Source organism: Rhinoderma darwinii, chromosome 1, assembly GCF_050947455.1.
Source record: "Rhinoderma darwinii isolate aRhiDar2 chromosome 1, aRhiDar2.hap1, whole genome shotgun sequence".
Taxonomy (NCBI): Eukaryota; Metazoa; Chordata; class Amphibia; order Anura; family Rhinodermatidae; genus Rhinoderma; species Rhinoderma darwinii.
The window spans coordinates 121,400,820-121,425,340 of record NC_134687.1 but is presented as its reverse complement, the minus strand read 5'-3'; the positions used below and the strand labels follow the sequence as shown (position 1 = coordinate 121,425,340).

The window sequence follows — 24,521 nt, the reverse complement described above, 5'->3', positions numbered from 1 at the left end:
GCCAAAAAATTGATTACTATGCCTTGTAAACCAATTTTATGAACATGGAATACTCATGTGACACTACAGGTAAAGCCTTTGAAAACCTTTGCACTCTTTTCTTTTTTTATTTCTTTTTTTTAAACAACGTATAATGGTATTTGAAATTACTTTTTAATAGATTTTTTATAAAAGCAAAAAATTACTTTTTGAGATACAGCTTCTATTTATGCTGGATACATAGAAGCTGTATCTTGCATTCAAACCCAAATCCGTCAGGTCAGTGGAACCGACGGCTACGGTGACAACTGGTCCTGTCTTCTCTGACACGCTGGAACCACCTGTTACCGATCACATCTAAGTTCATGATATCTAGATACGCAGCGTTTTGCTTTTGAGTGTTGTAGTATTCACTTTTGGGGTTAGTAGATTTTTTTTTTTTTAAAAACAAGGCATGCCCATGTAGGGAATTTTTTCAGTAATGTTTCTCCTTAGGATTCTCAATAGAACTTTAAAAAACTCCTGGAAAAACATAATGACACAAATGGTACTAAAAATGTATGTAAAAAGCGCCAAAAAAACACTTTAAACTGTTTTTTTTTTTCCATACGTTTGAAAATGCTACAACAAAGTAGGACTTTTAAACTCAATATTTTATGCAATATTGGTACAAATTACCAAAATATATGTGCAGTTAAGATACTTTTTTGAGTCAGAGAAGCTCAGGTCTTTTCGGCAAAAATTACTAGTAATTCATGTACATATTTTTTTTTCTCGTTATTTACATCATGCTACTTATCTGTCACTTTTTCCATAAGGTGTCACAGGGCATTTCTCCATCTTTCACACACATACACACACTAAACAATTCATCATTACTGTTATTGTTATAGGGGTATTCCAGTCCTAAAAAATTGATGGCGTATCCTCAGGATAGGCCATCAACATCTGATCAGTCAGTGTCTGACTCCCGGCAGCTGTTTTGGAGGGGCCGCAGCACTCGTTCCAGTGCTGCTTGCCTTTCATTCCCTTTACTGCTCGCACTGTGAATCGCCGACACACTTGTAACGGCAGTTCACAGTATTACAGCCTTGTCCCATTGAAGTGAATGAGAGAAGGTAATACTGTGCGTAGGTCGGCAAATCACAGTGCGAGCAGTAAAGGGAATGAAGGGGAAGCAGCGCTCGTACGAGCGCTGTGGCCCCTTCAAAACAGCTGATCTGCGGGGGTGCCGGGAGTCGGACCCTGACTGATCAGATATTGATGGCCTATCCTAAGGATAGGCCTTCAATTTCTCATGCCTGGTAAACCCCTTTAACACACATAAGGCCTCATACACACAGCAAAGCTGTACAATTGCAGGCAAAGTCCCTACGGTTCAATATTAGGGTATGTGCACACGGTAGCAGGCTTTTACGTCTGAAAAGACAGACTGTTTTCAGGAGAAAACAGCTGCCTCGTTTCAGACGTAAATGCTCCTCCTCGCATTTTGCGAGGCTTCTCTGACAGCCGTAAATTTTGAGCTGTGCTTCATTGAGTTCAATGAAGAACGGCTCAAATTACGTCTGAAAGAAGTGTCCTGCATATAATGTATATAAGTGTCCTGCACTTCTTTTGACGAGGCTGTATTTTTACGCGTCGTCTGACAGCTGTCAAACAACGACGCGTAAATGACAGGTTGTCTGCACAGTACGTCGGCAAACCCATTCAAATGAATGGGCAGATGTTTGCCGACGTATTGTAGCCCTATTTTCAGACGTAAAACGAGGCATAATACGCCTCGTTTACGTCTGAAAATAGGTCGTGTGAACCCAGCCTTATAGAGTATTCGTTGTTTCTAGAATAAGCCCATATGTCTTGTGCGTGAGGCCTTAGAAGGATTTTTTTCGCTCTTTCTCCATTACTTATCTTTCTTCCTTGTCTTTCCTTTCTCTTTTTTTTTTTAAGTTACTGTACTCGATACTATGCAATGATCTGGTCTTTTGCTGTTGCCATAGTTTATAGGGCATTGAAAGGTAGGGTAACTTCTGGCTCTAGTTGTTTCACTTCCATATAATCAGAATTATTTGTTTTAGATTCTGTCTGTCAATAGGCTTTGTAAACACATTGTTCTCATGATGTTCAAAGAGTATTTGATATTGTAGGGGGCTGAGTTACACCCTCCTATTATGCATATTTGTTCTAATGCTAGATTTTACCAGTAAAATCCATAGCACCAAAAACATTTTCTTTCAATATATTTTAGGTATACTACAGGGCCTTTTATATGACCTGAGCACTATTTAAAAAAACGAATAGAGCCTCTTATAATATTCTAAACATGAAAAGATCAGCATTATATAGATAAGTGTGATTACATTGAACCTTGTATGTGGTCATTATAGGACTGCACTAATATCCATGGCACTGTAGCTGAAGCTTACTTGACATTGACTTTTTCAGGCCTCATACACAAATAGTGGCGCCATATATGCAAAGCCTGTATGGTGACACACAGAGGGTCAGCGGCTTCGTACTATGAAGACGTAGGCAATTAATAAGTCACTGTGTGGTGTCACCGTATGCCACCATATTACAAATATATTCACATTTCTTCTGTCATATTCATACAAATTCTAGGGGAGGTGTGTACACACTTCTATGGTTTTCGTAATATGACTCTGTACAACTCGCGGCCTGTATGGAGCTGTTATACGACCATGGGTCCATTAGCACTATGTATGGAAGGATCTTGTCTTATGTGTTAGTGTTAGGCTGGGTTCACACGAGCACATTAATGTCCGTAATGGACGGACGTATTTCGGCCGGAAGTCCCGGACCGAACTCAGTGCAGGGAGCCGGGCTCCTAGCATCATAGTTATGTACGATGCTAGGAGTCCCTGTCTCTCTGCAGGACAACTGTCCCGTACTGTAATCATGTTTTCAGTACGTGACAGTAGTTCCACGGAGAGGCAGGGACTCCTAGCGTCGTACATAACTACGATGCTAGGAGCCCGGCTCCCTGCACTGAGTTCGGTCCGGGACTTCCGGCCGAAATACGTCCGTCCATTACGGACGTTAATGTGCTCGTGTGAACCCAGCTTTAGGGTATGTTCACACGATTAACAAAAAACGGCTGTTAATATGGAGCTATTTTCAAGGGAAAACAGCCTCTGATTTTCAGCAGTTTTTTAAGCAACTAGCATTTTTGCAGCGTTTTCTATAGCGTTTTTGGAGCTGTTTTTCTATAGAGTCAATGAAAAACGGCTTCAAAAACGGCTCAAGAAGTGACATGCACTTCTTTTTACAAGTTTTTTTTTTACACGGCTGTTTTTTAAAACGGCCTTGTAAAAAATGCCCTGTGGGAACGGAACGATGTTTATCCCATTGAAATCAATGGGCAGATGTTTGGAGGCGTTCAGCCCCTGCATTTTTAGCCATTTTTCGGGTGTTTACAGACCAAAAAACGGCTGAAAATAACCTGTGTGAACATAACCTTAGAGTGACTGCTCATTACAACACATAATTACCAATTAACATCAATAATACTTGGTAATTTTCTGTGGTTCACTCATCATGTTACTGACTGTACAGGGCAGAATGTCATGGGTCACAAGATTTTGGCAGTGCTTAGACAAAGGTGAGCTTTATCACAGTGCTCAAATGAACCACTGTCTTATCTCACATTATGTTAACATTTTGGCAGTTCCCCTTTGATATTTAAACAGCTTATTTGCTGAAACAAGATCAATAAATACCTGAACTTTGGAAGACAAAACTTCTGTTAGGTTATCAATCAAAGTTCCTATTTGTATATATGGAAAATAATGTGCACAAATCCATGTTCTATTTGCTGAGGTATTTAAACATGAAAAACAGCAAGGGTGACCTATCCAAGGCAAGATTTTAATGACTATGTAAAACTCATGGTAGGAAATCATAAAGCTACATGTATTATGTTAATGTACAGAAGCGCCGACGGCCACAGACAGCCAGCATCCCCCCTCTCTCGGCGGCCGCAGCCGTCAGTTTGTTTGTACTCACCGCCAGCGTCTCCCTTCCTCCTTCCCTGGGACGCCGGCGCCAGTGGCGTAGCTATAGGAGTCTCAGCAATCGCAATTGCGACCGGGTCCATAAGCCAGGGGGGCCCCCCCGGCTATAAAAAGTTACTATAGTGACTGGGGCCTTCATAATATACTACACAGGCCCCTTTTAATATAGTGATAACAATATACTTACCCTCCTCGTTCCCGAGCGCAGGACACCATGACGTCAGGACTCTGTGCTCTGCGCACAACGTCGCGATGCTGGATGGCGTCAGGATCTCCGCTGCGCCCGGAACCGAAGAGGAGGGTAAGTATAACATAACTGTCTGCTGGGAACCTTTATCAAATCCTACCATGTGGTAGGCTTAGATACATGGCCCATCAGACAGGATCACATATGATGTGTTCCTGTCTGCTGGGCCCTGTATCTAAGCCTATCACATAGTAGGCTTAGATACATGGCCCATGTGTGATCCTGTCTGCTGGGCCCTGCATCTAAGCCCATCACATGGTAGTCTTAGATACATGGCCCATGTGTGATCCTGTCGAGATGGGCCCTGTATCTAAGCCTACCACATAGTAGGCTTAGCTACAGGGCCCCAGCAGACAGTAATCTTATGCTGTATAGGATTACTGTCTGCTGGGGCCCTGTATCTAAGCCTAACATGTGGTAGACTTAGATACAGGGTCCAACAGATAGTATCACACATGGGCCCTGTATCTAAGCCTACCACGTGTTACTAATGGGTTTTCTTTATGTTTGTGCTTTTTTTACATGTTCAGATGTTACAATACGTCGGATTCGAGGACTACTTAGATTACGGCTTTTTTATTTTAAATTAAACGGTTAATGAGGGTTGTGTGTTTTTTTTATTTCTTCTATGTCTGTGTATTTTTTCTAAACTTTATTACTACCGCTGTCATGAACAAATACACAGTAAACAGTGAGGTCCCTGTTCTTCCCAAACCTCTGTCCCTACCTACTTGTACGACCCGACCTAAAAGTTGGCGCACAACTTGGCGGCGTTCCCTATACTGGTACAAGTGAAACTGACAAACGGAAAAGACAGAGACAGTACGAAATAACAAAGGGTAACCTGGGAAGACACGGAGTCAGTCTGCCAGTCCGGGCGACGCCCAAGCGAGTAACTCTCGATGTCCTGGAGACCGAGGGAGCCGCAGGCAGAGAGTACGTGACAGTACACCCCCTGTTATGAGGGGCCACTGGACCCTCAACCCCCGAACTTTTTATGAAAGTTTTTTATAAGGGTCCGAGCGTGGATATCTCGGACAGGGACCCAAGTCCTCTCCTCTGTACCATATCCTTTCCAATGGAACAGGTACTGGATAGACCCCTGAACCTTTCTACTGTCCAGCAACCTGGCCACCTCGAACTCCTGTCCGTCGGGAGTCAATACTGGGACGGGGTTTCCCTATGGGAAGGATGGGGGGAACAAATCTTTTCAGAAGGGAGGAATGAAACATCGTGGATGTGGAAGGAGGGGGGCAATTTTAAGCGGAAGGAGACTGGGTTGATCCTCTCCATGAGTTCATAAGGACCGATGTACCTGGGGGCGAACTTTCTGGAGGGCACCCTCTGGCAGAGGTTCTTGGAAGATAACCAAACCTGATCTCTCATCAAGAAATCAGGATTAGCCGAACGCCTTTTATTGGCTTGAAGCCGCTGGTGTTCCTGTGCTGCCCTGGGATTACTCTGGACCTGGTCGCAGATGACCCTCAAATTCCCAGTGAGAAGCTCCACTTCAGGGTTATCTGATACACATGGGTAAAATGAAGAAAACCCGGGATTAAAACCATAATTAGCAAAGAATGGAGAAACTCCTGACGATGTGCTGATGTGATTATTGAGGGCAAATTCCGCAAGCGCCAAAAACCTGAACCATTTATCCTGAGCGTCGGCCACAAAACATCTGAGATACTGTTCCAGAGACTGATTGGTCCTCTCAGTCTGGCCATTAGTTTCTGGATGGAAGGCCGATAAAAAGGAGAAGTCTAGTCCTAACTGCTTGCAGAACGGCCTCCAAAACAATGATACAAATTGAACCCCCTGTCAGAGACGATATTAACAGGAAAGATTAAAAGAATTAAACCTATTTAGCCTTGAAAAAAATAAAATAAAAAAAGACGACTAAGGGGCGGACATGATTAATTTATATAAATATATTAATGGCACATACAAAAAATATGGTGAAATCCTGTTCCATGTAAAACCCCCTCAAAAAACAAGGGGGCACTCCCTCCGTCTGGAGAAAAAAAGGTTCAACCTGCAGAGGCGACAAGCCTTCTTTACTGTGAGAACTGTGAATCTATGGAATAGCCTACCGCAGGAGCTGGTCACAGCAGGGACAGTAGATGGCTTTAAAAAAGGGTTAGATAATTTCCTAGAACAAAAAAATATTAGCTCCTATGTGTAGAAATTTTTTACTTCCCTTTTCCCGTCCCTTGGTTGAACTTGATGGACATGTGTCTTTTTTCAGCCGTACTAACTATGTAACTATGTAACTATGTAACTATGTAACAGGTACCCCGTGCAAACGTAAAATATGTTTAATAAAGAGGTTAACTAGCTCTTTAGCATTGGGCAATTTCTTCAGGGGAATGAAGTGGGCCATTTTACTAAACCGGTCTACCACTACCCAGATCACCGACCTGCCCTGGGACAAAGGGAGATCGGTGCTGAAATCCATGGCTAGATGGGTCCAGGGTGCTTGGGGCACCGGCAAAGGAAACAGCAAGCCTGCAGGTCAGGATCTAGGAGTTTTAGACCGGGCGCACGTCTCACATGAGACCACGTAGGCTCGGACATCCCGTAGCAGCCCTGGCCACCAGAAACCTCGGGTGACAAGGTCCCTGGTACCAGAGATGCCTGGGTGACCTGACAGGAGTGAGTCATGACACTCCTGGAGGAGCCTCAGCCGGAGGTGTAGGGGTACAAACAATTTGCCCTCTGGAAGGGCTTCAGGGGCAGAGTCCTGGCTGGCCGTGATCTCTGTGGTCAGGTCAGAGTCTACGGTTGCCACTACCGCACCAGGAAGCAATACTCCTTCGGGTTTGGTCTCAGGCGGAGGGGTGGCCAGAAAACGACGGGACATACAAGATGACAAACACTTCTTACCCCAAGTAACAAGTTCCCCCGTCACCCAATCTAAGATGGGGTTATGCTTGCGCAACCAGGGGAGACCTAATAAAATCTCGGTGGATAGCCCCTTAAGAACAAACATAGTACATTCCTCCACGTGAATAGAACCAATCTTTAAACAAAACACAGGGGTAGACTGGAAAATGTGCCCGCAAGCTAATGGGGAGGAGCCTACCCCTACCAGGGAAATAGAAACAGACAAATCAAAAAGGGGTAAACCAATCGACAAAGCAAAACTGTGGGAAACAAAATTGGCAACAGATCCCGAGTCCACAAACGCAGAACCTATCCCAGTCTTGCCAAAAAATGACACCTTGGCTGGCAACAAGACCTTATTAAAATAACTGGGATATACCTGTGCTCCCAAGTGACCTCTCCGATGACCACATAGGCGCGGAAGTTTTCCGGAGTCTTCTTTTTTGCGTTTGGGACAGGCGCTGGGTAGATGGTCCGCGTCTCCACAGTAAAAGCATAAGGCATTTTTGAGGCGGAACTCCCTGCGAACTTTCGGATCTCCTGTGATCCCTATCTCCATCTGTTCCTCCTTGTAGTCAGCTGAAGAAGATGGCACTGGGACAGCTCGAGACCTAGGAAGATGGACTGGAGCAAGAGGATCGGACCGTTCCTGCCGACGCTCACGGATGCGTCGGTCGAGATGGACAGCGAGATTCATGAGCTCATCTAGGGAGTCGGGGGGAAGTAACCTACTAGCAGGTCGTCAGTCAGTCCTAGCTTGAAGTGGTACTTCAGGGCTGAATCACCCCAGGTAGATTCCACAGACCACTTCCTAAACTCAGAGCAGTACTCCTCTACCGGCCTCTTACCCTGACGAAGTCCCCCTAACCTAGTTTCAGCGAATGCTGTCCTGTCGGGTTCGTCATAGAGATGTCCCAGGGTGGAGAAGAAAGCGTCGACAGAGGAGCATTGGGGACTAATGGGAGATAAGGAAAATGCCCAATCCTGGGGGTCCCCCAGCAGAAGGGATATAATGATCCCCACACGTTGAGACTCAGAGACAGAAGATTGGGGCCATAACTGAAAATAAAGCATGCAGCTCTTATGAAAAGATACAAACATTTTTTGATCGCCAGAGAAATGATCGGGTAATTTGGGGTTCCAGCACAGGTGTGGTAGGGTAGGCTGCCACGGGTAACACAGGGGCGGCTACTTGCGGGGCATGCTGCTGCTGGTAGACTCTCTGGGCCAGATCCTGCACCAATTGGGTGAGACCCTGCATTTGCTCTGTTAATACTACCAGAGGGTCCATGGCAAACAAAAACCAGATAACAGGGAAGAGCAGATAAAAGGTCTGTAATTATGTCAAATACACAGTAAACAGTGAGGTCCCTGTTCTACCCAAACCTCTGTCCCTACTTACTTGTACGACCCGACCTAAATGACCGCGCACAACTGGGCGGTGTTCCCTATACTGGTACAAGTGAAACTGACAAACGGAAAAGACAGAGACAGTACGAAATAACAAAGGGTAACCTGGGAATACACGGAGGGAGAGGCAGGGCTATTGCGCCATGGACAAGTCCGGGGGCAAAAGGCGGAGTCAGGCAGGCAGGGTCAAACCAGGAGAGTGCGGAAAAAACAAAAGTCAGAAGGCAAAGAAAAGTCAGGAGTCCAGCCGAGGTCAGGTCACAGGAAGTCTAAATACAAGTCGCTCAGGGGAGTCTGAAACAAGGGAAAGCACCAGGCAAGGAAACTCTAATTACAGACAAAGGCCTACTATCCCAGGCTGAACTAAATAAGGAGAGGGCTCAGGAACATCAGCCAGGCTTTGATTGGCCTGACGTTCCTGAGCTTCTATTGGCTGCAGACTGCCTCAGTCTGCCAGGCCGGGCGACGCCCGACCAAGTAACTCTCGATGTCCTGGAGACCGAGGGAGCCGCAGGCAGAGAGTAAGTGACAACCGTCTTAGTAATGGCTGCTGGCTGATTGACAACGTCCGTTACTAAGGCAGGGCTTAGTGTTAGCTGGTAAAAATTCTAACACTAACCCCCATTATTACCCTAGTACCCACCGCCACGAGAGGTCACGGGAAGAGTCGGGTGCAATCCAGTACCCAACCATCTGTAGTGATGGCCGGGCAGTAGAGAGTGCTTCCAGTATTGCGGCACCAGCCTGCTTCCAGTAATCCAGCACCAGCCTGCTTCCAGTGATCCGCACCAGCCTGCATCCAGTAATCCGGCCCCAGCCTGCATCCAGTAATCCCGCACTAGCCTGCTTCCAGTAATCCAGCATGAGTCTGCTTCCAATAATCCGGCACCAGCTTGTATCCACTATCTGCTGTCTGCCTGTATCCAGCTGCCACCAAGGAACCATCTACCTGTGACTATTTTACACCTGTCTGGGCAACAGCTACTCAGTTCCTGGAGAGTGGCTCAGTGGATCCACAACCCCATTGGACGTTACAGTTAGTATTGACAGTTTTGTGTAAATGCAAATTACAGACGTACATTATGTGATATTCCACAGTAATCTACTATGACTCATGTCCACATGGATGCTTACATGGCTAACATATCCACATTTTACCAGTTTGCTGGATTTTTACATTTTAGTCCTATTGTAATGAGTTAAAACAATGTAATCTTTACAAATTTTACTCATGCAATTAATTTATATTCATTTTCTACATAATGAAACAGAACATTGATTGACCAAATTACATTGAAACATTAGATCTCATGCACAACGTATAAAGTTCAGAGTTGTGCAGATCTGTAATACAGGGGTAATGCTATAGAGGTCCCTTCCTGTACCTGCATATCTTAGTATGGTGGTTTTTAGTACATACTCTGTGTGCCACCATATAAAAGAAATGATGCCACACTCCATCAGATGCAATACGGATTGGACACCAATTTTTAATCATAGATGTCAATAGATACTATAAAATCTCATGAGTACAAAGCTGTGTAAACACCTCTAAACTGTTGGCGAGAATGACTTATTAAAGCAGAAAATACATCGAAACTCGTACAGAACCTCATTTAGAACTCATGCGGAAGTACACATTACTCATATGAGACCCATACTCGTGAAATTTTGTAGAACTGGTGATTCCTGATCTTGTCCACATACCAAATAACTATTTCCACATTATGTTCACTATATATGTAGTTGAAAAGAAAGAGAAAAAACACGGCGCCACCTTGTGCGGATCAATAGGTTAGGTAGGTGAGGAGAAGGGACATTGCCATGCTCACCTAGGCTGAATGCATAAATCGCAAAAGTAGGTCCACATATGCTGCTGCCAGATCCGAACCGGTTCCCGGAGGGGACCGCTTAGTATAACGAAGAAAGGAAGGAAAAAGAGTGGATCATGGATCATCTGGAGGCGCTGCTGCGTGGTGAAATTACGGAATGAGTCCAGATATGAAAATATCTTTGTAATGACAGGGATAGGGAAACAGACAAGTGAGCCCTAATCTACCCACCACTCAGTCCCTGCCGACTTGCAACGACCCGCCCTAGACGACGGGTACAACTGGGCGACGGTCCCTACACTCAGTAAGTGCACGACAGACAACCAGACAAGGAAACACAGAACAAAGGGAAACGGGGCAGTTGCCCACGGCAACACCGTGAGCAACAAGAGTAGTAAACGAGCCGAGTCAAACCAGGAGAGTACGAGGTGCCAAACGCAGAGCAGGAGAGTAGTGAACAAGCAGAGTCAAACCAGGAGTGTACGAGGTACCAAACGCAGAGCAGAAGAGTAGTCAGTAAGCCAGGGTCAATACGAAGCAGGGACAAGTAGTTCAAGAAGCTGCAGCAGGGCCAGGAAACCAACAGAGAAGAATCACAAGCAAGGTGGAACAGGAAAGGCAGGTATAAATAGACGGAGGGCGGGAGCTAGCTCCGTCTGGCCAGTCTGTGATAGGCTCTCCCACTCCTAAGCCTGCCATCCTGAGTGGTGGAAGATGGAGTCAGTCTCACAGACATAGAAGCAGGTGCAGACTGATTACCTATGGGTGTGGATACTGAAGCTGTGCCTGGCAGATCCTTAACAATCTTTTATTTAGAACAAGACGTGGCTACGCGTTTCGACGCTGAACAAGCGTCTTCCTCAGGCCGTGTACACAATGCACTTCTGACACATATATCAGAGTGAGTTCAAATTAACAGGAAAGAAAAAACCGCCAAGTCTGTCGGGGTCAGAGTGTGACCGTGACGTCACATCCGGTTCTGTCGTTAAGAAACATTAAAACATAAAAAACATTGTTAAAATAAATACAATGAATGGTTTGTTTAGAAGCATAAAAACTTAATGATAGTGATACATTAGGGTAATGCATAACATCAGGTGGAACAAGACGTAATGGACCAAGAGAACTGCAGGGGGTAAGTTGCAGAAGAGCAGATATATTTGTATACATACGTATTTACCTTGTGTCATGTGTGGAGTAGTTAATAGTTCACATAATTGGATGGAAAAGGCTTTGTATATCACAATCGTATTTTGAACAATCGTAATGATAATAACAAAAGCTATTGATATTATTCTTTCTGCTCACATCAATTGATAGACTAAAATACGATTGTTCAAAAGGAATTAGTCTATTTTTAATGGGTATTGTATATATCTTTCTGTTTGACATATTTATCATCACATATCTAGATCTATTTAAATCACATGATGTGATATACAAAGCCTTTTCCATCCAATTATGTGAACTATTAACTACTCCACACATGACACAAGGTAAATACGTATGTATACAAATATATCTGCTCTTCTGCAACTTACCCCCTGCAGTTCTCTTGGTCCATCACGTCTTGTTCCACCTGATGTTATGACCATCCTCGGCCTCCGTAGCTCATCTGGTTGTCTAGGTCACGGAGATGCGTCCCAGCGCTCTCGGTGTAACCTAGCAACCCAATGCAACTACGTTCATCCCAAAGTCAATTCATTCTAACCTTTCAGCAACATCGAAAGTTTTATTAATCATTTATAATAAAATGTTTGTTTTGAGTTGGTTTTAATGGGTTCTACATGAGAATACATTTCCGGTTTTTAAAGACCATTATTTTTATGCATTACCCTAATGTATCACTATCATTAAGTTTTTATGCTTCTAAACAAACCATTCATTGTATTTATTTTAACAATGTTTTTTATGTTTTAATGTTTCTTAACGACAGAACCGGGTGTGACGTCACGGTCACACTCTGACCCCGACAGACTTGGCGGTTTTTTCTTTCCTGTTAATTTGAACTCACTCTGATATATAAGTGTCAGAAGTGCAATGTGTACCTGGCCTGAGGAAGACGCTTGTTCAGCGTCGAAACGCGTAGCCACGTCTTGTTCTAAATAAAAGATATTTTCATATCTGGACTCATTCCGTAATTTCACCACGCAGCAGCGCCTCCAGATGATCCACTCTTTTTCCTTCCTTTCTTCGTTGTATATGTAGTTGCACCTCTTATTTTAAAGGCTATGTAAACCTTTGCAGGGCATCTTTTTTTTTTAAATAAACAGCTCAGTCAGTGTGTTTGGTGTAACTTTATAATTATTTTTATTAAAAATGTGTTTTACTTTTTTAGATACACCTGCTCTGCATTCTCTATATATAGCAGCTGTATCTAGCACTAAATCCTGTTCCCGTCAGGTCCGCAAGACTGACTGGTTCAGTGACAGCGGGTCCTGCGTGCCTCTGACACGCATGATCCACCTGTAATCTATCACATCTAAATTCATAACTTAAAAATGATAGATTACAGGTGGATCCTGCATGGACCCGCTGACACTGAACCCGTCAGGTCTGCAGGACTGATGGATTCATGTAATAGCGAACGATACAGCTATTCTGTATAGAGAATAAAGAGCAGCTGTATCTCCAAAAGTAAAACTATTTTTTAATAAATACACCAAACACACTGACCTTTATAAAATAAAAAAAAAATGCCCTGCAAAGCTGTACACAGCCTTTAAGGCACAAAATATGAAGAGATCAGATCATAATAAAATCGGCATGAGCTCAGTACAGTCAGTACGGTGCCAACCAGGGAGCAACAGTGATATAAATCACAAAAAGTTGAGAAGGGACGGAAGAGGGGGAAAAGTGAAAGGAAAAGGGGGAGGAAAAATGATCAGGGAATGACCACTGGAAAGACAGGCACTCGGCTCATCGTAATTATAAAAGTATCAAAATTTATTAACAAAATTAATTAAATAAATAAATAAATATGACAAGGGTAGCATCAGTTGCAGTCCTATGTCTAGATCACAAAATAACAACACAAAAAACAAAAAACACTTACATAAATAACAAACATACATAGACGTCACAAGCACGGCCGGGTCAAAAATAAGTATCCCACATATAAGAGCATATATATTGTTCCCAAACCATGTTGCATATAATTGCAACCGACAATGTTGCATAAATTTGCAACCGTAAGGTAATGCTTGAACAAATTTAATCGCATATAGCTGATACGAATGTTAGGCTAGGTATAGTCCCGTCCAGTGAGGGTATGTTCACATCGCCTACTTTCAGACGTAATTCGGGCGTTTTACGGCACGAATTACGCCTGAAAAAACACCCCTAATACGCCTCCAAACATCTGCCCATTGCTTTCAACGGGAATTACGATGTTCTGTTCCCACGAGCCTTTATTTTACGCGTCACTGTCAAAATACGGCGCGCAAAATGACGGCTCATCAAAAGAAGTGCAGGACACTTCTTGGGACGTTTTTGGAGGCGTTTTTCAGTGACTCCATTGAAAAACAGCTCCAAAAACGTCTGTACAAAACCCAGCGAAAAACGCGAGTTGTTAAAAAAACTTCTGAAAATCAGGAGCTGTTTTTGCCTGAAAACAGCTCCGTATTTTCAGACGTTTTTGACTCAGCGTGTGAACATACCCTAATAAGGTAAACAAGAGTGAATAATACAGCTGACATGTGCCTTAGGCCTCATGTCCACTTAATTTCAATGGGCGCATGCACACTTCCGTTATTTTGACGGATCCGTTGTTCCGTTCCGTAAAAAGTAGAGCATGTCCTACTTTGGTCAGTGATTCCGTCACCGTGGGGCCCATATAAGTCGATGGAAGGCTTCCGTATGCCATCCGTTTTTGACGGATCCGTTGCCCTAGCAACGGCAGGACGTGCCATAGCTCACAGACCGGGACATGTGACAAGTTCAAATAAAGTTCAACTTCCTATTTTTAATGGAAACATGGAAGCCAGACGAAAGCACAACGTCCGTTTGAAACGGAAACATGGAACGGACACGGAGTACACACGGAAACAACACGGATACCATAACAGACATACGGATCTGTGAGAAACGGCTGTGAAAATGGTGATGGAAGTGTGCATGAGGTCTTACAGAAATTGTTTATCAGCAGACAAATGCATAATGAATACTACTGAATATATTAAACAGAAATTTGCTACATTATTAAAATGCAGTTGAGACCTTACCCAGATTTTCAAGGACATTTTTTGCAGAATCAAGCTACACTCAGAACATTGAACTCCAAAGTAAACAGAAGTTAAGTCTTACTCAAAGTGAACAAAATAACAAAATGTGTCTATTGGGCAAATGAGTCACTGATTACATATTGAAAGGTTATTTATGACTATTTTATCAACGATAATGTTTAAGAACAACAAATTTTAACCTTCAACCATACGTTGTTATTACCTGTCAATCATGTTATTTTCTATTTCATTCTTGTTCTACAGTCAGATTACATGACAACATTTAAAATATGTAATTTTTAAAGACAAAAAAATGAAACCTTGACAGGGTTCCTAAATCCCTATTAAGACCTTAGACCTTATTCACACGACAGGGTTTCCCGGCCGGGTGATGGCCGTTCATAAAACAGCCGTCACACGGCAGCAGTAGGAACAATAGACCCCTAATGGGGCTATTCACACGACCGATTTTTTCGACGGCCCGGGAAACCCGGCCGTCAAAAAATGGGACATGCCCTATTTTCGGCCATTCACCCGGCCGCCCGGCTCCCATAGAAGTCTATGGGGCTGGGTAATACACGGCCATCACTTGAATGTGCTCCAAGTGACGGCCGTGTCTTCTGTCACTCGCTCTCTCCTCCTTCTCCCCACAGTGCGAAGTGCATGTGAGGAGGAGGAGGAGGGTATTTTTTTGCTCCCTGTAGGAGCGGAATCTCCAATCCCCGGGCACAGCTTCAGCAACGCTGTGGCTGGAGATGGGGATTCCGCTCTAGGAGAAGTCCCTGACTTCACTGTGTCTATATATGGACACAGTGACGTCACAGACTTCTAAAGCGGAATCCCCGGCGATGTTGCCGGTGATTCCGCTCCAGGAGAAATCCCTGTCTTCACTGTCCATATATGCACACAATGACGTCAGAGACTTCTGAAGCGGAATACCCACCGCTGTGGCTGGGGATTCCAATCCAGGAGAAGTGCCTCACTTCACTGTCCATATATGGACAGTGAAGTGAGGGAATTCTCCTGGAGCCGTCCCCTACAGGAAAGTAGGCGGGTGTCATCTATGGGGGGTGACTATGTAAAAGGGAGCTGTGTGGCATTACCTACAGGGGGCTGTGTGGCATTACCTACAGGGAGGCTGTGTGGCATTACCTACAGGGGGCTGTGTGGGACTACCTACAGGGGGGCTGTGTCGCACTACCTACAAGGGGGTCTGTGTGGCACTACCAACAAGGGGGTCTGTGTGGCATTGCTTACAGGAGGACTGTGTCGCATTACCTACAGTGGGGTGTGTGGCACTACCTACAAGGGGGTCTGTGTGGCACTACCTACCAGGGTGTCTGTGTGGCATTGCTTACAGGAGGGCTGTGTGGCACTACCTACAAGGGTGTCTGTGTGGCACTACCTACAAGGGGGTCTATGTGGCACTACCTACAAGGGTGTCTGTGTGGCACTACCTACAAGGGGGTCTGTGTGGCACTACCTACAAGGGTGTCTGTGTGGCACTACCTACAAGGGGGTCTGTGTGGCATTACCTACAAGGGGGCTGTGTGACACTACCTACAGGGTGCTGTGGCAGTATCTACAGAGGACAGTGTGTGGCATTATCTACAGAGGGCAGTGTGTGGCATTATCTACAGAGGGAAGTGTGTGGCAAAAAAATGTACAAATGAAATTCATACGATTTTAAAACGGATAGGTAAAAAAAACGGATGCAAAACGGGTCAATATCGGCCGTTAAAAACGGCAACACGGCCCGGAACGGATGCAAAATGGCCGGGAAAAACAGCCCAAAACTGCGGTTTTTATCTGCCGAATTCATTCCGCAGCATGTCAATTGTCTTTACGTATACGCTGCTTATATGTTGTGGGATTTCCCTATTGAATTCAATGGGAATTTAAATCTTGCATCAAATAGCAGTTGGTCCGTTTTTTGCGGCGGATTCACGGTGATCCTGCTGCAAAAAACGGAACTCAGAAAAAAATAAAAATACACTTACCTAGGAGTCTGTGTTTCATCCTCCTGGGATGACGCTTCATCCCATGTGACCGCCGCTGCAGCCAATCACCGGCTGCAGCGGTCTCCTGGGATGAGACATCATCCCAGGAGGCCGGTCTGCTATCTTGCCGGCTAAGTGCTGCAGTTTTTGTGCGCTTTTTCGCCCGGAATTCCCTGCGGCGCACAGGGCGGATGCGCTGCATGCTATTAGGCAGTGTATCGGCCCTGTGTGAACTCACCCTTAAAGGGAACCTGTCAAGTCATTTATGCTGCCCTCAGCGTCCCAGTAGTAGCAAGCAGTGACAGACACGCTGATTTCGGTGGTCTGTCACTTTTGTCAGTCTGTAGAGTAGTTTTTGTGTATTCACGCAATGATTGTTGCAGCATGATGCCGAGCGCTGCGGCAAGAAGTCCAGCGTATATGCAAAAGCGCCATACGCTGGACTCCTTGCCTACAGCGCCCGGCATCATGCTGTAACGTTTACTGTATGACTACACAAAAAGTGCTCCACATACAGACAAAAGTGACAGACCGCTGAAATCCCCGTGTCTGTCACTACTTTATGGTGTCCTTAGAATAAATGACCTGACAGCTCCAGCCTCTGCAGTGGGGTCGGAGCGGGAAAGCGGGCAGAAAAGAAAAGAATGGTGCCGGTTCTGAGCAATGTGGCCAAGATGGTGCCAGATGCCGTCTCCTGTAAAGGAGGCGGTGCAGGTGGCCACGAGGTGTTAGGGGGGTGTGTCCCCGTGTCCGGCGGATGGGGAACCTCAGAAGCCGGCCTCTGGTGCAAACCAGTGGCCGGTGGATGGGGGAACCGAAAACCGGATGTGGCGCCGGAAAATCGGAAGTCCGCTGGTCATGTGACTCGACCAGCGGACACACCAGAAAGTGTGGCGGCAGTGAGTGGTGGCGGCAGGAGAGGCTCCGGCACTGCTGGCCACCCCCCGACGGGAGGGGGTGGTTTGGTGTCGGGAGCGGCTCTAGCTGTGCCTGCAGCCCCCCATCTGCATCGCTGCAAGGCGGTGGGGGTGGGAGGGACTTAGCAGGCACAGGGGGTGACGGCACCCCTCCTCCCAAACATCATATTAATGGTGCAGCAGATATGGAGGTCGGTGAAGCAGAGGGTGCTGAGGGAACGCCGCCTGTGACATCTGGCGGCGCCCCAGAAGTAGCGGCACCTGATGTGGAGATCCCAAAAACAACAAAAGACCATATATCAAACCCACAGACAAGAGAAAGAACTCTGTAGCCAGCCTGGCCGGAATGAAAAGTGTAAGGAATAGTATAAGTAAAAATGTAAATGCAAATATGTGTGGTGATGGTAATATTAATAATGATGGTAATGTTGATGGCGGTGGTAGTATTGTTGATGTTAATGTGTTTGTAATAATGTGGGGGGAGTGTCAACCAGTGGCGGGCTGGCTGCTCCTTCTGCCAGAGAGCCCGGCAGGTCGTATGCGGGCATTGTGGTGGGGTGGACCGCCAGCCCATCCATCCTCATCTTCTGGGCCCGGGGACGGCAGTTTGCAACAGCGCCTCCTAGAAGCCTTAAGGGAGGGGAAGCAGACACTAACAGTAGGGTGAGTGCAGAAGGACCTATCCTTTTGGATAAATAGGTATGGTCTGGATGCCTTCCGAAAGAGACGGGGAGATCAGTGGTCGCTCCCAAAACCGGGCCGGCCGTGGCCAGGAGGAATGTGGTCCGTCTCCAGTGGCGTGGCAATGATGCATGCCCTCCTCGTAAGAGGGTGGTGGAGCTGCTGCTGGAGATAGGCTTCAAGGCGAGTGATATATATGCCTTGATACATCCTCATGGTACGGCTGAGTTTGACAACGGCTTTGTTCATCTGGAGGGCTTTGAGGTCTTCTGGGGGAACTATGAGCTGGTGAAGGGCTAGCCCGGCTGGCGAGGGTTTGCTGCGCAAGCAATCTCTCGCCAGAAGGGTCTCAGGAACGTGACTGTTCTTACACGTAAAGAGTTGCTTTCCTGTGTGGACATCATGACCTGGTTGGGAAGATATGGTGAGGTAGCAGAGATGCCACGGAAGAACTGAGAAGAGTTTGGCATCTGGTCGGGAGCCTGGACGTTTATTGTGAAACGTAAGCGTCTGGGGCAGACGGTGCCCCACATACCATCATCTGCTTTCTTGGTAAGAGATCGAATCCTCGTCTTCTACCAGGGGCAGCCGAAGCTGTGTGTGGTGTGGCGACCCCTCACACTTGAGCGCAAGCTGCACTGTGCAGAAGTGCACTCATTGTGGGGGGGGGTAGGCCATCTGGCCGCATCGTGTGACCAGATTAGGTGTAATCTGTGTGGTGACCTAGGTCAACCTTTCAGTCGGTGTCCGTGCTCAGTCGTCAATGTCTGCTCCAACCCTATGGAGAATGTAAGGAGGGAGGTCTCCGTGGGCGAGGGAGTGGACAGAGACGATAGAACCCAAGAGCAAAGGACGAACACCAGGAGGGGACCCCTCATCAGAAAAGGGTGGAAAAACGCAGAAGGGAACGGGAGCTAAGGAGGACCCAGGAAACTGGGGACTCTTCTGGCTCAGACCTGGATGCCCCCCAGGATACTGATGCTCTTGGGGAGGCGGTACTGGATGAGGAGATAAGGAGGATAGAGAGAGAGCAGAGAGCTGAGGACTCCCAGTCCTCCCACTATGAAAGTGTGGAAGAGGAAGGGAGGTCACAGCCTAAAACAAAACAGGGGACATCGGGTAACATCAAAACAGGGCTATAAAAATCTGGCCCTGCCTCGACCAAGGAAGGCAAAACCTGCACCTCCAGGTCTGCTCCGCCAACCGATACCGTGTTCTCATGGATATTTCAGCCACCCAGGCCAGGGGGGAGAACACGGTAGGGAGTCTAGGAGTCTCTTAGAGCCTCCTCTTCTGCGGGGGCCACTGTCCCCGGGGGAGGGGGTCGGCCCGGACCCAGGAGATGAGAATGGGAGGGGGGTGGTGGAGGTTATGGACTCCTCAACTTAAAAAGAGGTAAAGAGGGAGAGGGGTCCTCCTCAGAGGAAAAAGCAAGGGGTGGGAAGAAGAAAACCGTCTAACTCAATCATTTATGATGGCGGCACCCACTCCATTGACGCTGGCATCGATTAACGTTGCAAGCATTAAGTCGGATATGGCTAAATTTGCAGCCTTTGGTTTTCTCGGCCGGGTTGAAGCTGACATTTTGTTTTTGCAAGAGACCAGATAGTCACTTTTGGCAGAGGTCGTGAAAGCTAGGAGGGAGTGGCGACGTGGGCCATCCTACTGGTCTCTTGCGGCTGAGCCATATAGCGGGGTGGCGGTACTTTTTACCGCAACGGTCACATGCCGGCAGATGATCGAGTTAGAAATGGGGCGGTGCTTGATCTTAGATGTCCGCATGAGGGGGACAAGAATTAAGACTTATCAACATCTACGGTCCCCAGACAAAGTGGGACCGGAAAAGTCTCTTCATGAAGATTAAGCCCTTCCTTTTTACAGGCTGACATGTCATTTTTGGAGGGGACTTTAACACTGTCGTTAGGCCCGAAAACAGAGGAGGTTCCAGAAATGTACTGGCCTATGATAGTGTCGAGTTGAATCGAATAGTTAGTGATGTTCACCTGGAGGATGTCCACATTCGGTATACCCCAGGCTACTCGGGGTTCACCTATCACAGTGGTAGTCGTAGGTCCAGAATAGACAGGTTTTTTTTAAAGGAGGAAACCATCTCTTCGGCAGTGTCCGTCATTGAGGTGGAGTTCTCCGATCACTGAATGATTATGTTTTCTTTGAATGTTGCAGAGTCCCTCCAGATGGGAAGAGGTATATGGAGGCTGAATTCTATTCTCCTGGAAGAAGCAGAGATAAGACAGGCATTCGAGGAGTTTCTTCAGAGCCAGGTACCTTTATTGGATCTAGGTGGTACTAAGTCTGAGTGGTGGGAGGTGTTCAAAGAACGGGTGGCTGAGTTTTTCCGCCAGATCTCGTGTCTCAGGTCCATGAGCAGGTATCGCCTGTATCAGGACATGAGGAGGAAACTCGAACATCTAGTCTCAACCGGAGGTAGAAAACCAACCCAAGAAAATATGATCGACTACAGCACAAATGTAGAGAAAAATACAAATGATTCTTTATTGGAATAAAAACATGAGACAGATAAAAATGGAACTAGGGGATGAGTCACACAGTAAAAAAGGACGTCTGATCAGTCAAACATGCCAGGTATGGATATTGTGTCCACGTATTGTGTAATAGCAAAATAGGAGTAAATGCATGTAGTCACATAAAGAGCCGTGTCTAATGAAAAACAGCACGGATATAATCAAGGTACATCAGATGACAACAGCACAAATCACAGAGAGGTAAAAAAGCAGATGCCGATAGCTGTGGTAATTACAGAATACGTATATACCATCAATAATAATTACAACTAGTTACCAATGTAATGTGCACCAAGTAGTGCCAGAAAGTGCTTGAGATCAGAAGATGACCATAAATGATGAACATAATGGAGCTATGCTTGCTACACAGGACAGAAAAGATAACACTACATACCAGTGGACATGATGGAAACAGGGATGAAACGTCCTGACCCGACGCGCGTTTCGGCGATTGCCTTCGTCCGGGGTTAGGGTCACAACTGCTTGTGCCCACCTATATATAGTATAGAGCCATGTACATGTGTGTAATTAGATGCTGTAAGGAGAGGTATCATGGACCGGATGTGGAGAGTCGGCGTCTGATGCGGGGTACCAAGATGGCGCTGCCCCACTTCCTGTACCACGTCATCAGAGAGGATGTGAGGCGGCGAGGTCTGACCACGCCCCCCACATCCTGCTCCAATCATAGACAGCGGACGGAAGAGGCCAGGGCCACTCCCCCCCCGGGGGAAATCTGTAATTATACAGAATAACCATACCATCAGCGCACTGCCACAGATCACATGTATGCCAGAAGAGGATTAGACAGGATAGATGTTTAAGCTGAAATAGTACAGCCAGAGTAGATGTTACAGATAATACCATAAAATATCTAAATGTGCCGATGCAAACATAAAAAAATCAATCACAAAAGGTGAAGGATAATAAGTGAGAATGTGAATAGGAGTGGAGTGAGACACCTTGTGGTGAAGTGAATGAATGACAAGTAAAGGGAATGAGTGAAATGAAATAGGAGAAAGTTTGTGCCTGGATATTACAGAATAAATGGACCAGTTGGTGAAGTTTGTGCCTGGATATTACAAAATAAATGGACCAGTTGGTGAAACATAAAAAGTGTACGACGATACCGAAAAATGTAAAATAAAAAGGACCGATAATGTGATGGCATGAAATGTGAATACGAGGTCAACAAGCTGGTAGTTGTTAACTGTGATGCAAACTATACTAAGTGTACATGACAAAATAATGTGAAGGAAATTGAATTTTTATGCATATGAGCATATCGTACAATACACCATAAACATGTGAACATATCGTGCAATACACCATAAGTATGCTATATTTAAAGGAAATAGGTCGCCAGTCACAACAAGAGACCATACTAAGGACTATGCGTATAGTATATATGTGACGTAACAGTAAAACGCAATATGTATAAAAATTAATATTAAAATCACATAACAATAAAGTGCATATATGAATGCAGGAAAACATATCAAATAAATTCTCGTTCTTATTTCCTCGTTGTCCTCTATTTGGAACTTTCACTGTGGTCCAATCGATAGCCTCCTCTGATGATCACTATGAATGATACCATGGCTCTGTATATACAAATGGGCAGAAAGAGGGTAGTTAGTGCTAAAAAGTGACACAGAAAATGAGGAAAGGGTAAAAACCAAGACCCATGACAGGAGTCAATGGCTACAAAAACGGAGCGAAGCTCAGAGATTCATTAAGTCCATGTGGAAACATTGTCCCAAGAGTCCAGATCCAGCGAGTCTCGCATTGTGCAAGCTTTTGTTTAATGGCCCCACCTCTCGTGCCACAAATTATATGGTCAATTCCCCTCACCTTTAATTTTGAGGGGTCGCAGGAGTGATGCAATTTAAAATGCCGAGCCACAGGTTTCAAGTTCTCCAAATTCTCTGCCCCTGATGCCCGCTTAATGTCGGCCATATGTTCTCGTACACGGACCTTTAGCTCCCTGGAAGTGAGACCGACATAAATTTTTGGACAAGGACAAACTGCATAGTACACAACAGCTTTGGTGGTACATGTGATGGAGTGAGTTATGTTGAAGGTCTTACTACCTGAGGCATTAGTGAAGGTGCTTGTTTTTTCTACATTGGGGCACGCGACACATTGTCCACAAGGCTTACAACCCCATTTTGGACCCTTGGTCCCAAATGGGTATTTTGATTTTGTTTGATCATAATGACTTACCGGAGGTAGCCGTGAGCAAATCTCCGGGGTGAAAGCTCTGCTCAAAAGATGGCAATATGATAGGCACACATCTTTGGTTCTTGAACGGGATTTCGGGAGGTACAGCTCGCCCGACCCTTACAAGAACTGCAAGATGTCAGTGAGTCGTAAGGTGGTGATAGGACTGGTAGATAGTACAGGCTCCCTGATGAGATCCAAATCAGGGATCCTGGAGGTCAACAGATCCTTTTATTCACAGCTTTTGGGTGAGCATGATTTAAACTGAGACTAAATGTCGGCTTTCCTGGCTGAAACCATCCCTGAGCCAGGAGCAGACCCCTCGCTTGGTGTTTTGATCAAGGAAGAGGAAGTGATGCTGGCGATTGATGGGTTGGCCATCAAAAAGTCGCCAGGCCCAGATGGCTTAACATCTGAGTTTTATAAGGCTTTTAAGGGAACCTTAGTTCCCCTCTTGACTGCGGTTTTTAATGAGTGTCTCTCCTCGGGCACTCTGCCAAAGTCAGTGGGCAAGTCGGCCTTGATCATTCTGTCAAAGGGTAAGGATTCGACCCGTATTGAGAACTGGCGTCCCATAGCGCTCCTCAATACGGACAGAAAGTTTCTCGCAAAAGTACTGTTTAATCGGCTGGTGCAGTTTGCACCCCGGCTCCTTTCGTCGGCCCAGCATTGCTCTGTTCCAGGCCGCAGCACTTTTAGTGCTGTCCTCAGTGTCAGAGAGGCCGTGGAGCAGGGACATTCTGGCCGATGGGAGGGGTACATGCTGTCCTTGGATCAGGCCAAAGCTTTTGACCGGGTGAATCACAAGTACCTTTGGTCAGTGCTTCTGAGGTATGGCCTACCGGGTGAGTTCGTCAATTGGCTCCAGACCCTATACGCTGGGGCTGAGTCTTTTGCACTGGTGAATGGTTGGACTGGAACAAGGTTGGGTCTGGTGTCTACCAGGGTTGTCCCTTAAGCCCCTTGCTGTATGTTTTCGCGATCGACCCCTTTCTTAGGCGGCTCGATCGTGGGCCATTGGCGGGGGTGGGGATGGACTTGGAGGGTCCGTAAGCCACTCAGAGGGTGGTTGCGTATGTACGCGGATGACGTCACTATCTTTGTCTCCTCGAGAGGGGAGACAGAGTGGATGATGTCCGAAGTTGAGCGCTACTCACGGGCATCTGGGTCCAGGATCAACCGGGACAAGTGTGAAACTCTCTGGCTGGAGGGGGATCCCAGTTTTGATCTCCCGGACACCCTCCCAGAGCCCAAAGGGTCTGCTAAAATCTTAGGCGTTGAATTTGGCCCGGGTGATAACCCCAAGAAAAACTGGGAAGGTAGGCTGTCAATAGCTGCCCAGAAGGTTGGCCAATGGAAGGGATGGTCTTTGTCCCTTAGGGAAAGGGTTCACCTGGCCAAGGCTTACCTGATGCCCATGTTGCTCTACCTTGGCAGTGTGTGCATGTTGCAAGAACATCTCTAGACTCGGGTCTATAGCCTGCTCTTCCAACTGTTATGGGGAAAAGGCTTAACCTAATCAACAGGGAGGTTACTTAAGTACCGAGGAAACTAG

General features: G+C 46.1%; 1 long non-coding RNA gene across 1 annotated transcript in view; it reads right to left on the bottom strand.

Moving 5' to 3' along the window:
• LOC142753872 (uncharacterized) overlaps positions 1–21,856 on the bottom strand; it is a 28,356-nt gene extending 6,500 nt beyond the window's left edge. Inside the window, exon 1 of the long non-coding RNA XR_012883015.1 lies at positions 21,141–21,856. This is a non-coding gene — a long non-coding RNA (uncharacterized LOC142753872). The remainder of the gene's footprint in view (positions 1–21,140) is intronic.
• Positions 21,857–24,521: the final 2,665 nt, after the last annotated feature.